Source organism: Neopsephotus bourkii, unplaced genomic scaffold, assembly GCF_033783945.1.
Source record: "Neopsephotus bourkii isolate Nb327-2 ecotype Australia unplaced genomic scaffold, CSIRO-AGI_Nbou_v1 NB_1823, whole genome shotgun sequence".
NCBI classification, from domain to species: Eukaryota; Metazoa; Chordata; class Aves; order Psittaciformes; family Psittacidae; genus Neopsephotus; species Neopsephotus bourkii.
Window position 1 is genome coordinate 1 of NW_026902296.1, and position 13,846 is coordinate 13,846.

Here is a 13,846-nt window from a genome sequence, read left to right on the forward strand (position 1 = left end):
TAGCAGAAGTTGCTATCATCTAGATGTACAAAAACTAGCTGGAAGTAACTCAGTCCTTCCGTACTCTTCTTTTGCGCACTGATTTCAGTGGACTATCTCCATAACCTGTGTCTTCGTTAGCTTCTTTCACCTGGGGGGCAACCAAAAAAATCAGCATTAAAATTTTAAACCAGTTTTGATTATCACAACTGGCATACTACTTTATCCCCCTTCCCCTCACCCCCATCGTGTCACTAAATGCAACACTTCAGCGATAGGACATTATTTTCCCTAATACTAATCTATCAATAAATAAAGTAGGTGGAAGACTTTTTCTTTCTATATGCAGAAGGAAGAGACCAGTACATCAAAAACAATGTCAGGAATCTGGTTTTGCCCATTTACTGCCTGGTTTAAAAGCAGACAATGCATTGCTTTCTCACTTCCCTGCATCACCTAAGGGTAAGCACCTCATTTAGAAGTAACAGCTCACAGACTGTGGCGCAACCTGAGTGAGAATATGGCATGTATGATATCTCCCAAGTAGGTCACCAAGTAACTCATGACTGAAATTTGTACACCCTGAAAATACCCTGAGAGGAGCAACACATAACCTCACTGTGACAGCAGGTAATGGCATACACACAGATACTGTTACGTTCACAGAGTCACATGCATCTTGGTGGATTCATCAGATACTGTGTTCCCAGGTAAGTTTAAGGGAAAAAAGACCCCAAACTTCTTAAAGGAAGAACAGGAAGTACTGAATAAGAGGTAATTAATGGAGAATTTCAGTGCTGAAGCAATGCAACCTCATGTAAGGTACAGTTTCTCAGAGGACTTCTATATGAAAAGGAGTTAAGGTTACATTAAACAACTCCTCTAATCTGGGAAGGGACTCATTTAGGGAGTGGCAAGCACAGGATGACCAACAGAAATACTGTGGGTGGATCTAAATGATCTCAGACATACCAGTGTGACTAAATGAAAGGATAATGAGCAGTTGACAAGCAAGAAAAGCACACACAAATTCCATTCTACAATGTAATTTTCTGAAAAACATTTTACAGATTATCTGGTGACTGATTAACCTGCACAAGAGAAATGGAACTGCAGGTGCTGAATTCAAGACCAGTATGGGTCATTTTGATTAAACCCCTATTTTTTTTTAACAACAACAACAAAAAACTCTCACTGAAAGGCTATTTGTTTAGAATCACATGTTCCACCAGTTAAGTAGCATAATATAAAGAGACTGAAATCTGCTGCAGCAGCCAAATTTAAGGCTTGATTCATTTAATAACTTGTTAAAAACTATACTCCTGTAAAAAAGTTTCATGTTTAGAGACCTGCATGATCATTTCATACTATACCTGTATTTTACAATAAATATCACCTCTTAGCCAAAATTACACAGGAAGAGAAATGTTTCACAAACCTATAGAGAGCAGTTGAGGTGTCCAACTTAAACATAACATCCCCCCTCATGATTTATGTCTTAACAAAAGAAAAACTCTTGTGGGTAACTGAGCTTAGTTAGAAGAGTGTTGTTGGATAAGGACAAAGCAAAAAAAAACCTCACAACCTTACCTCATCTTCTGAACTAGATTTATTTGACTTATCACCTTCTTCTTGACTTGTATCTGCAATGTCATTTTCTTCTCCTCCACCCTCATCTTCTGCAGAAGAAACTAGTTTTACTTGGTAAACAGAACTATATTAAAAATGTACTATTTCCAGAAACACCAGTAAGGAAGGGAGCCAATCTCAAGTCTTAGAATGAACTGCTAGTTTACAATAACCCTTAAAAACATCTCTAATACAGAGAGCAGAATTCTCATTATTCAGTAGAAACTGATCACTGTTGGATTTACTAACTAATTTTAACAGCTTTGGCATTCTCTCTTTTCATGATAGCATGTACTTTCAGACTTTTAATTGACCAACTAAAATGACAACTTTCAGTTGGTTTCTGTCAGGGAAAAAAAAACCCAAAAACCAAAAAAAACCACGGAGCAGCTTTCAGTATTTCACATCTACTGTATTTTCAGGCTTTATCAAGAATTACTAAAATCAGTGACCAACAGAATAATTCAAGGTACAACCCTCCCACAGACAGGATGAAAGACTTATGTTAAAGACTTAATGCGTCTGTAATAGCTTATAAGGTACGTGTATCTGAACCATTCAGATATGTTCAATATATGGAAAATTCAGAACTGAGAAAATATACATCATTGTCTACAAACACACAAAGACTGGTGGAAGCCCATTAATTTCCTAAAAGTGAAAAATACTGAGAAGACTTTCCTCTTATATTTATCAAAGAACTATTAGCTATGCAATGTTACTTGCTGGAGGTTGTTAAAGACAAAAAGATGACTCAGAGCATGGCAGGTTATGCATATTCAAAGATAACTGTAATTATTGGCAATGCAATCCACAAAATATTCCTATTCGTATATTTACAATCAAACAGCAAGCGGGCTTGCTCATCTTACCATCTTCAGCAGTATCTTCATTTCCTTTTTCTTCTTCTAATTGTATTTCATCATCATTAACTCCTCTCCCTCTTGGTCTAGTTCTCCTTTTGTAATTGGCTTAGATATATCAGGTTTTTTAAAGTCAATATCTTCATCTGTTTTCTACAACAAATTAAAACTCAATTTACACTTAAACTAAGAATTAAACAAAAGCCACTGTAAGCTAAGTAATATCAATGGCCCATTGAAAGGGTGTACTGTTACACAGATGATCATAGTTTTCAAATAAAGTATTAAGAGTAAAATCAAATAAAAATGTAGTAAGTTTCTCTTACCTTTGTTGGCCAGCAGAACAACACCCCTAGACCAACAGGGAGAGCTAAAGTCAAGATGTAAAGAACCCAGAGCCATGGGTGGTCTTCTGCAGCAGTCACCAGTTGACTAAACATACCAGGCTACATTAAAAACAATTATTAATTTTGCATTTACATCCCTCTCAACACTTAAGTTTACAAAGCATACTGTAAATATTTTTAGCTTTATGTTGCCTAAAGAAAACCCTTCTTTACCTCTTTTAATGACTAAAACAATATTGGACTTTAATACTAGTAAAGTAACAACTTGACAGACCGCAAATGAATAGCAGGTGTTAAGTAAGAAGGAACAAATCTGGTACTCCAAATGTACCAGACTGGCTACTAGTCAATTTTGCAAAGCAACATTTGGAGTCTTGGCAAGCTCACATTTCACACCCTTCCCAGCTACTTTGTTTTTATCCTATACTGTGCTAACTCAGCTGAAAGCTCCCAAAGCATCCAGAACCTCAGAGCAGTGTCATGCTCCATCTGTACTACCATGTTCTCTCTTTTGACGGCCAATTATTCAGGGAGTAAACTGGCCTCCCAGCCCAGCTCTGACTTATATAGTAGAGGGGCGTAGGTAGGCCAAGTGACTGGTCCAGCAAGACCCCTGGAAAAGAGTACATCAGAAACAAAGTCAGGAAGTTTGAGAGGCACAGGGCACAGCGGAGTGAGAGGACTCAAAGGGAATATTTTTGCTGTTGTGTGTATAGGCATACATACAGGTCCAGACATAAAATCATATATTTCAAAAAAGGGCAAGGATGTGGGAGGTGCCCTTCCTAACTGCATGGGAAGATATGCTGTTGCGACCTGCTCATCCTGTGATGCTCATCCTGTGACAAACAGCAGCTGTCAGGAACTGGACACATTTGCCACTAACCCATCATTTCTTTCCCACAACTGCAGGCCTCTTGTCGCTCAAAGAAAATATAGGGCTGTTAGAAAAACTGTAGCCACTACAGGCAAACACTAGAGGGGCTCACGATCCCGTATGTCAGAACAAGTCGAGCCTTTGCACATGAAAGAGCTCTATAAAAGTGTGGATACACACACCGAAACAGAACAGTCACAGCTCCATAAACGTGTACTATTTTCAGAGCTGCATAATATACATCCAAGCATCTAAACACCTAAAACTATTAAACAGAAAAAACACATGACTATTCATCCGTTTCTCATGGGAGGGAAACATGCAAAGAACATATATAATGGAGTTATCCACAAGAAATAAACAAAAGAACAAACCCCAAACACAAAACTCCACCAAACAAAAAAAAAAAAAGAGGTCATTTAGTGCAAGTAACTCAGCTTCCATTTGCTGACAGGTACTCAATTTCTAGTATCACCATGAACAACAGAACACTTAACTCATAGTGAAGCCCATATCCCACTAGTGCTCAAGTGGAATGTTGTACTCTTTTAATTTCAAGAGGATATTATTCTGGGAATGGTAAAAAGCCAAGCTATGAGAAAAAACAACCCTATCATAGTTAGTACAAGTATTAACTGTCAAACAAATTAATATTGTCAGCATTAACTGACAGAAAATTCTTCCAAAAGCATGTCTTCCTCACTACTTTTGGCTATCAAGAACATAAAGTTTATACCTCGTTAGCAGCCGTTACTAATTTCTTCAAGCCCCAGCCATCTGCTGCCCAGCGATCTGCTACTTCTTTTTCTGAACATATAATGAAGTTATCAAAGTAGATATCAGACGTCATAGACCAGAGTTCCTTGTCAAGCCAGCTATGACTTAAGCAGTACCCCTTGTACAACCCCCCCCCCCGTACATTCTGTCTAACCCCCCTGTACATTTTGTCTAACCCCCTTGTACAACCCCCCTGTACACAATAGGCCACATCAGTTTCAAAAGCCTCCAGGCAAGAATCCATTATATTCGTTGCTAATTTACTCTGTTGTTTGTTTGTTTTTCCTTAAACTACCAATTTCTGCAAAAGTCTAGTTTAGTTGGGATGCAAATAGTAGAGAAAGATTAACCGTAAAAAACTGAAGAGAAGAAAAGGAAATAAAGAACTATGTGGCTTTGGCTACTCAGAGAGGAGGTTCACTGACAGCAGAAAGAAGATTCAGCCACCTTTCTATCATAAGGACATTTTCCTCTTGTTTTATGGAATGCAATGCTTCATGTGTGCTCATGGAATGATTTTCTGTATTGGCCTTTGTCTTTTTATCAGACACATCCTGCTGCCGCTACCTTCTGTTTCTAGCAAGTGTTGCTCTTCTGTCCTAATGATGCAGAGGGTTGTACAGGGGCGTTGTACTGGGGGGGTTGTACGGGGGGGGGGGGGGGTGTTAGAGGAATTCACTTGCTTTAGCAAAGGTATTGTCTGTACCTATCATGCCTACTAAGCAGAACAAAGGCACTAACTATTGATAAGGAAAAGCAGACACTTGGTTCTATTGACAAGGAAAAGCAGACACATGATTCTACCGATAAGCACCTATTGATAGGGAAAAGCAGACCCCTGAATCTGTTAAGGGGGAGAAGCAGATGGTTTATGGCTGGGACCAAACCCTAAGGCCATACATGAAGACTAAAAGGTGAAAACTTCAAGAAGAGGAAGAGTCATTTACTTCATCTTGAAGACCCCTACTGTCCTGGGTTTAGCAGTAGTGATAGCGGAATAGACTCCACAACTTCGTTAAAGTTGTAAAGTAGGTATGCTTTATTCAGCTGAAGACGCACGGGGGATTGGTCCTCCAAAAGTCATGCGTGCCTCAGTGTTGTTTCCCTCTACATTTATCCTCTAAAGTTACAAGGTTGCACAATACGCCTATACATATTCATATTCTATCCCCGCTTCGTATTATAATGACCTAGAAAGTCCTCTGCGCCTGCGCAGTGCCCCCTCTGGTCATGGGCAGGGGTCTCAAGATGAAGTAAATGAGTCTTCTTCCTGTGGGTAGGGGTCTTCAAGATGAAGTAAATGAGTCTTCCTCTTCTTGAACTTGTCACCTTTTAGTCTTTACACATATGGTCTTAGGGTTTGGTCGGTGCCCCAGCCATAAACCATCTGCTTCTTCCCGTATCCGGCGCCTGCTTTTCCTTATCAATAGCTACTTATCATTATAATCAGGTGTCTGCTTATCAATAGGACCAGGTGTCTGCTTTTGCTTATCAATAGGACTTGGTGTCTTTGTTCTGCTTAGTAAGCACTTACAACAGACAATACCTTGTCTAGGCAAGTAAATTCCTCTAACACAAGTAAATTCCTCTAACGCAAGCAAATTCCTCTAACCCCCCTGTACAACCCCCCTGTACATTGGTCAACCCTCTGCATCAATCCCCCCTTTTTCTATAAAGTTAGTAAATTCTTCTACTATATTATTTATGACAGAGTTATCCATGTTCCTTCTATCGATTTCTGAAGTGATCTTGATATACATTGTATTATGCAAGGTACAATCATTAAAATGAGTAGTACTATAACCAACATTAGAAGGCCTTGTTTAAGTATTTCCCTGAACCATCCAGTAACTCCTAGGTTATTTAGCCATTCTGGTATACCAATTAGGCACGTTTGAAAGGGATTTCCCACCTGTGCCAAGGTCAGGCAAAAATCAGTAATCCCAGTCTTGTTTGCCCATGTGAGCCAGACATTCGTATTTGAACCCAGTATTGACGTTTCTTTATCTATGGCTTGGACCATGGTATTGATATAAAGGATTAGTATTAATGACTGCTTCATAACCAACTATGTTACTTAAATATGTTTGTCTATTATAATTGGGCCTAGCTTCATACAGTATGTGCAGCACTTGCACTATACTACCCTTATCTCATATCCAGGTAGTAAGTGATAGTCGGATTTATATTCTGATTATAACTGCAACATTGTGTTGACACCCATGGATCAATCTATTTTTCACGAGTTAGTTTTAATTTCAGTCTGTCATTACCGCTTGATGTGATTTTCCAGGGTGCCTTTGGAGCCTTCTTGACTCGAGTATGATGAATCCAGACGTTTTGTTCTCTAACTTTGATAGCTGTGAAAGTTGTGAGTAGTACTTGGAACGGCCCTTTCCACCGTGGTTCGAGGTCTTCTTCCCCTGTAGGTCTGAAAGATTTTATATACACATAATCTCCAGGTTGTATATTATGTACGGGACTATCCAGTCCTCTGTTTCGAGTTCCAGCCACATATTTTTCAATTTTCCTGAGTTGTTTTCCTAACTCTATTATATAATTATTCATAGTCTCTTCTCCCACTTGGAGAGAGGTTCCCTGTTGGACCCCATATGGTCTTCCATACAGAATTTCGAAAGGACTCAATCCTTCTCGAGTTCTTGGTTTAGTTCGAATTCTCAACAGGGCTAATGGAAGTGTCTGAGGCCAAGGTAAACTGGCCTCCTGACCCAATTTCACAATTTGTTGTTTAATTAGGTGGTTCATTTTCTCCACCTGACCACTTGACTGAGGACGGTAGGGAGTATGAAGTTGCCAATCAATACCTAAATGTTTGTTAATTTGTTGTACCACTTTTGAAACAAAATGTGGTCCTCTATCTGAAGATATAGTGGCTGGAACTCCATATCGTGGTATTATTTCCTGTAATAATATTTTTGTTACCTCCCGGGCTTGTGCGCTTCTTGTTGGAAAGGCTTCTGGCCAACCTGAAAAGGTGTCTGTTAGTACCAACAAATGTCTATACCCCCTTTTTCTTGGCAGTTCCGTAAAGTCAATCTGCCATTGTTGGCCTGGTCCATTACCTCTGCCAATTTGGCCTACTTTAAGCTTGGGAGTAATTTTGGGATTTGTTTGAAGGCAAAGATCACATTGCTGAGTTACTTGTTGGATGGTAGCATATAAATTTCTAGCTAGAATTTTGTTTATTAAATATTTATGTAAGGCATCCACTCCCCAATGGGTTTTCTGATGTTCATTTTTTATAAGGGCCCATAACAAGCATGAGGGAACAATTAGCTTCCCCTGTGGTGTACTAGCCCACCCTTCCTCATTAAATGTTCCATCCTGATCTATAATCAATTTCCGATCTTCCTTATTATAGTTTGGCCTGCCTTCCAGAGAAATTTTCCCATCTGGAACTAAAACTCCTTCAATTGTTATCTCACCCTTTGCTGCTTCTTTTGCCTCTCTGTCCGCCAGCTCATTTCCTTCTTCTAATTCTGAGCTCACTTTCTGGTGTGCTTTGATGTGCATAATTGCCACCTTCTCAGGTAGTTGGACCGCTTCCAATAGTCTCAGTATTCCTTGTGCATGTTTGATATTTTTTCCATGTGAATTCAACAGTCCTCTCTCCTTCCAAATGGCACCATGTGCATGTACAACTCCGAATGCATATCTTGAATCTGTATAGATGTTTATCCTTTTCCCTTTTGCTAGTTCCAGAGCTCTAGTCAGTGCGGTCAGTTCCGCCTTTTGCGCGGAAGTGTTTATTGGCAAGGGTCCAGATTCTATTACTTCTCTGCAGGTGGTTACTGCATACCCAGCATGTCGCTTTCCACTGGTGATATAGCTGCTTCCATCCGTAAACCAGGTTTCTGCGTTGTCCAAAGGGGTATCTTTCAGGTCTGGGCGACTGGAGTATGTGGCTTCAATAGTGTCCAGGCAATCGTGGTGTACAGGTTCTCCTTCATTTCCACTAAGAAAAGAAGCTGGGTTGACAATGTTAGTTACCACTATCTCTATATCATCTTGTTCCACAATGACAGCTTGGTATCTCAGGAACCTCTGAGGGGAAAGCCAGTGTCCACCTTTCATTTCCAGTACTGCAGACACTGTATGGGACACTAGCACTGTCATTCTCTGGCCCAAGGTAAATTTGCGTGCTTCTTGGATATTCAGCACGACTGCTGCGACGGCTCTAAGGCACCCAGGCCATCCTTTTGCCGTTACGTCTAACTGCTTAGAAAAATAAGCAACTGCTCGTCGGTATGGGCCCAAGTCTTGTGCTAGTATTCCCAGGGCAATCCCTTGCCTCTCATGAGAAAATAGAAAGAATGGTTTGCTCACGTCTGGAAGTCCTAGAGCTGGAGCTGACATGAGAGCATTCTTTAACTGGCCAAAGGCCTGCATGGCCTCCTTTGTCCATTGGAGGTTTCTATTTCCATTGACAATGAGTGTATATAGGGGCTTTACAAGCAGCCCATAGTTGTAAATCCACAGCCTGCACCACCCTGTCATACCCAGGAAGGTCCGCAATTCTTTTATTGTCTGGGGTTTCGGGGTTTGACATATTGCTTCTTTACGATCTTGCCCTAAAGTCCGTTGTCCAGCACTAATCTCATAACCCAGGTAAATCACTTTCTGTTTCACTACCTGAGCCTTTTTCTTAGACACCCTATATCCCTGGAGTCCCAGGAAATTTAAGAGGCTTACTGTCCAAGCCACACACATTTCTTCTGTCTGGGTGGCAATTAAGATGTCATCTACGTACTGCAGTAGCTTCCCTTCTCCCGGCGGAGCCTCCCAGGATTCTAAGTCTTTTGAAAGCTGTTCTCCAAACAGAGTGGGGCTGTTCTTAAATCCTTGAGGCAGCACCGTCCACGTGAGCTGGGTTTTGCGCCCACTCTTAGGGCTTTCCCATTCAAATGCAAAGATTTTCTGGCTGGCTTCGTGGAGAGGGAGGCAAAAGAAGGCATCCTTTAAATCTAAAACGGTAAACCAAGTTAGCTCTGGTGTTAAGCATGTTAGCAAAGTGTATGGATTTGCTACTACAGGGTAAAGATCCTCAGTTATTTTGTTGACAGCTCGTAAGTCCTGTACCACTCGGTATGACCCGTCAGGTTTCTGAACAGGTAAAATAGGGGTATTGAAATCTGACTGACACTCCTTTAACAGTCCCAGTTGTAGGAAATTCTCAATTATTGAGTAAATTCCTTCTTTATCTTTCTTTTTCAGAGGGTACTGTTTAATCCTGACTGGCTGTTTTCCCTCCTTGAGCTTAATCAATATCGGGGGTGCATTTTTGGCCCTCCCAGGTATGTCTGTGGCCCATACCCCTGGGAATACTTGGTCCAATACATCTTCCCTGATTTGTTCCACAACATGATTGGCAATTAAAACTAAGCTTAACATCTCTATATATTGTTGGCCATTTACTTTTAAAGTAATCTCGCCTCCTCTGAAAGTAATAATTGCTCCCAAATGTTCCAGTAAGTCTCTCCCTAGGAGAGCTTTTGGGGAATTAGGCATATATAAGAATTTATGAATGCCCCATTGCTTTCCCAATTGATATTTCAATGGTTTACAAAAATACGCCTTCTCACTTTGGCCAGTTGCCCCTTTTACCATAATATAATCATCCCCTAAGGGCATTAAGGCTTTGTTTAAAACAGAATATGTTGCACCCGTATCAACCAAAAATTCCACCTCCTTCTCCTCGTCCCCTAGCTTCATCATAACCAGTGGATCTGCTAGGGAAGATTCCTCTGGTTCTCGTCATTCTTCCTTCACATGTGCAACCACCCTTCCTTTAGTAGCCCTGTTTGGACGGCGGTTCTTTTTGTTTTCCGGACATTCGTTCTTCCAATGTCCAAACTTTTTACACAATGCACATTGATCTCTACCCAGTTGCGGTCGTTGTCTTTTGTCTCTTCTTCCCCCTTCTTCCACTACTGCCATCAATCTTCGTATTTCTTGCTTATAACCTTCCTCCCGGTTACTGAATACTCGCCATGCTTCGTCCAGCAAAATCTCTAAATTTCTACTTTCTGTTGGTCGTAACCTTTGGAGTTTCCTCCTAATGTCTCCAGTAGATTGTCCTAAAAATAAAGATACTAATTGCTGTATTCCTATCTCTGATCCAGGGTCTAATGGTGTGTTACGGCGCATAGCATCTCTTAATCGATCTAAGAATTCCGATGGTGATTCTGAAGGGCCTTGTTTCACCGCATATAGTGCTGACCAGTTTATGGTTTTTGGTATTGCCCTCTCGACTCCTTTTACAATCCATTCTTGGTAAGCTTGTAATTTTTCTAACTCTGCCAAACGGTTGGGATCCCATTTTGGATCCTGAAGTGGAAAAAATTCCCTTACATCTTCTTGTTTTACTTTGTAATAGTCTTCAGCTAGTTCTCTTGCTGTTTTTAATATCAATTGTTTTTCTGTTTCCGTCATTGCTTCTAATAATAATTGCATGTCACTCCAATCTGGATTATGTTGTTTTATAATGAACTGCAAATGTTTTGTAGCACTTACGGGATCGTTACGATAATCCTTTGCCACCTTTCTCCATATTTCCAAATCCAAGGTGGAAAATGGTACTTTAATCAGCACTGGAGTTCCTTCAGGACCTACTGCTTCCCGAAGAGGTGCTTGTAGGACATGTCTTTGCTGGTTTTGTCGGGTTCGTGAGGAGACCGGACTCCCCAGGGGAGTAATGGTGTCTTCTGAGTCCGTGTCCACCTGTCCCTTTGGTGGGGGCTTAAACACATCTATTAATTCCTGGTTTGCATCTTGGTAAATTTTATCCTGTTTAATACATCTCTGACCTATATCACATGATGAACAGCATCGCTTAGGCTTAATTTTTTCTTTATTACCCCTTTCAAGGGCTAATACCAAGGGATCCTGGGGTGGTATTATCCCACAGGCTCTTTGCCATTCCGGGTGGTTTCGGAGAGTGAAGAACATATCTGCATATGATACTTCGTCCCACTTCCCTTCCCTTCTTAAAAATAACATTAATTGTAACATAGTATTATAATCCAGTGTCCCATTAAGTGGCCACTTCACCCCGTCTTCTAATTTATAGAGAGGCCACCATTGGTTACAGTACTTAATCAGGGTTTTCTTATTTTCTGAGCCCTCGGGCCCTGTAATTTCTTTCCAATTTACCAAAATACACCCTAAGGGGCTCTTTCTTAATATTTCTTTACTTTGGTTTATTCCCATTTTACTTTCTCCTTTGTAATCACGTATCCTCAAACTTCTTTGATACTTTTACAAACACGTTCTCAGGTTTTTCTCACTTCCCGAGAACTCCTCAGGACTCTGTGGCTCCACCACAGATCAATCCACTTATCTTAGTTCCAAGAAATGGCCAGCCAGAAATTTCTGATTACCCAGAACAATATCTAGCCCACCGGAATTTGTGTGACTAAAATAACAAAAAAACAAACTTTGCAGTGGACACGTTGTCACCACATACTGTTACAGTCACACAGCCACAATATCCACGTGAAATGCAGCCACGCTCCCACAAAGCACACAACCACAATGCCACCGTCACGTCCACTTAGCTCCCACAAGGTCCACAATGCCACCGTCACGTCCACTTAGCTCCCACAAGGTCCACAATGCCACCGTCACGTCCACTTAGCTCCCACAAGGTCCACAATGCCACCGTCCCACTTAGCTCCCACAACGCCACACACAGGACAACTTCCACAAGGCACACAGCCACAATACCACCGTTACGTCCACTTAACTCCCACAAAGCACACAGCCACAATACCACCGTCACGTCCACTTAGCTCCCACAAGGTCCACAGCTCCCACAACGCCACACACAGGACAACTTCCACAAGGCACACAGCCACAATACCACCGTCACGTCCACTCAACTCCCACAAGGTACCCACGTGGAATGCCACCGTCACATACAGTTAAACTCCCACAATACCACCGTACACTTCACTCCCACAAGGCACACATAGAATCTTTTCTTGGTGTCTGGCGTGAAGCTAGACAACATAGGAGGGGCAGTTGCTCCCTCCCCTAATTTTAAACTACCTTTAGTTACAAACAAGACACACAAGACAACAGACAGGAAACATAAACACTCGTCCGTCTCTGGCCGCTCTCCTCACGGAGAATACGGAACCGCGGATTAGGACTCCGCACTCGCTTCGTAGCTATGCCACGTCTCAGTCATACAAGGGTACACACGGCATCCCATACATTCACACAGCGGTTTCACTTACCCTCCTCTTGGCTCCCGAAATCTGAGATGCAGCCAAAACCTGGAACTTGCTTAGTTTACAGCAGCCCCTGCTGGGGAGTTTCTGAACTCACCCGACCCACCACCAGGGTTGCTAGCGGCCGCTCTGTCGGTCGGCGAGTCCGTTTGCAAGCCCTACCTACCAAGGGGAACTACGCTGTGCGCCAGATGTCTCTGCGCGCCTTACCAGCAGCCCCGGGTCAAGCGTACGACTTATAGACCCCCAAAATTACTAAAATAAATTTCAAGCATACCGTTTTTCCGCAGCCGGCACAGGTTTTTGTCTGTCCCTGCAGTGAGCGGACGAGAAGCGGAGCTCCTCCAGGCAAGCGGCCTGGGGCACCCAGGATATACGTCTCCCAGCCGGTCCTGCAGTCGACAGAGATCTCCTGTCTGGCTCGCCAAATTAATGCGCGGATTGACTCCACAACTCGTTAAAGTTGTAAAGTAGGTATGCTTTTTATTCAGTGCTGAGACGCATGGGGTGATTCCTCAAAGTCATGCGTGCGTCAGTGTTGTTTCCCTCTACATTTATCCTCTAAAGTTACAAGGTTGCACAATACGCCTATACATATTCATATTCTATCCCCGCTTCGTATTATAATGACCTAGAAAGTCCTCTGTTCCTGTGCAGTGCCCACTCTGGTCATGGGCAGGGGTCTCAAGATGAAGTAAATGAGTGTTCCTCTTGTGGGTAGGGGTCTTCAAGATGAAGTAAATGAGTCTTCTTCTTCTTGAACTTGTCACCTTTTAGTCTTCACACATATGGCCTTAGGGTTTGGTCGGTGCCCCAGCCATAAACCATCTGCTTCTTCTTGTATCCGGGGTCTGCTTTTCCTTATCAATAGCTACTTATCGTGTTGTTGTTTTGGGGTGTTGTTTTTTTTGTTTTTTATAATCAGGTGTCTGCTTATCAATAGGACGAGGTGTCTGCTTTTGCTTATCAATAGGACTTGGTGTCTTTGTTCTGCTTAGTAAGCACTTACAACAGACAATACCTTGTCTAGGCAGGTAAATTCCTCTAATGCAAGTAAATTCCTTTAATGCAAGCAAATTCCTCTAACCCCCCTGTACAACCCCCCTGTACATTGGTCAA

General features: G+C 41.8%; 1 long non-coding RNA gene across 1 annotated transcript; it reads right to left on the bottom strand.

Moving 5' to 3' along the window:
• Positions 1-6: 6 nt before the first annotated feature.
• LOC133206926 (uncharacterized) lies at positions 7-4,558 on the bottom strand. The gene is made up of 5 exons (XR_009723899.1): positions 4,432-4,558; positions 2,798-2,917; positions 2,481-2,624; positions 1,570-1,658; positions 7-130 (listed from the first exon to the last, which is right to left on the bottom strand). It is a non-coding gene; the product is annotated as an uncharacterized LOC133206926 (long non-coding RNA).
• Between the last annotated feature and the right edge of the window lie 9,288 nt (positions 4,559-13,846).